Raw genomic sequence first — 748 nt, 5'->3', positions numbered from 1 at the left:
CCAGGCGCCTCTGCAGCCCCGGCCGGAGAATGCGCCGGATCGCCTCGCGCCGCCGCCGCCGCCGCCGCCACCGCCCAGCCAATCAGCGCGGCGCGGCGCCCCGGGAGGACGCGGCCGGGAGCTTGCGGAGATGCGCAGCCTGCGGCGGCCGGGCGGGGCTGGTACGACCCCCACCCCCCTACCCCACCCTTCCGGAGCCCATGGGCCGCAGGCGGGGTGGGTGCGGCGCTGCACCCCCAGAGAGGCGCGACAGAGATGCTCCACCAGCCTCTTCCAAAAACGACTGTCGGCCTGGCAAGGTCACACGGCTGGACTGCGCAGCTGGACTTCACCCTTAGAAGAGCGATTCGTCTGCCCTGATCTTGGCCTGCAGCCTGGGCTGGGAGGTGGAGGCAGTTGGGATTTTAGCAGCGTCGCGTTCAGATAATTCAAAGATGCTTATGCTTTTCTCGGGGTCTGGTTTTCTTACATTGGGCATCCTCTCCTGGTTTGCACCAGCTCTGGGTTACCATAACCTCGGTGTCATTAAAACAGGTTTAAGACTCCATTGAGTTAGGAGGAACACTGGTGTGTTCCCCTCCCTCCCAGTCCACAATTCATTTCGCCTCCACCCTACAACCCAGTCATCTTTACATATTGTCCTTGGTCCTAGCCATTTGCAAATTCTACCTGCAAACAGTAGTGTGAAACCTGGTATTCAGTTCTTGAAAATAAACTAATTGTATTTTTATTTATTTATGGTGCACAA

The sequence above is a fragment of the Peromyscus californicus genome, unplaced genomic scaffold (genome assembly GCF_007827085.1).
Source record: "Peromyscus californicus insignis strain IS unplaced genomic scaffold, ASM782708v3 Scaffold_5__1_contigs__length_169319896, whole genome shotgun sequence".
In the NCBI taxonomy this organism is placed as follows: domain Eukaryota; kingdom Metazoa; phylum Chordata; class Mammalia; order Rodentia; family Cricetidae; genus Peromyscus; species Peromyscus californicus.
This window is presented reverse-complemented; position numbering follows the sequence as displayed.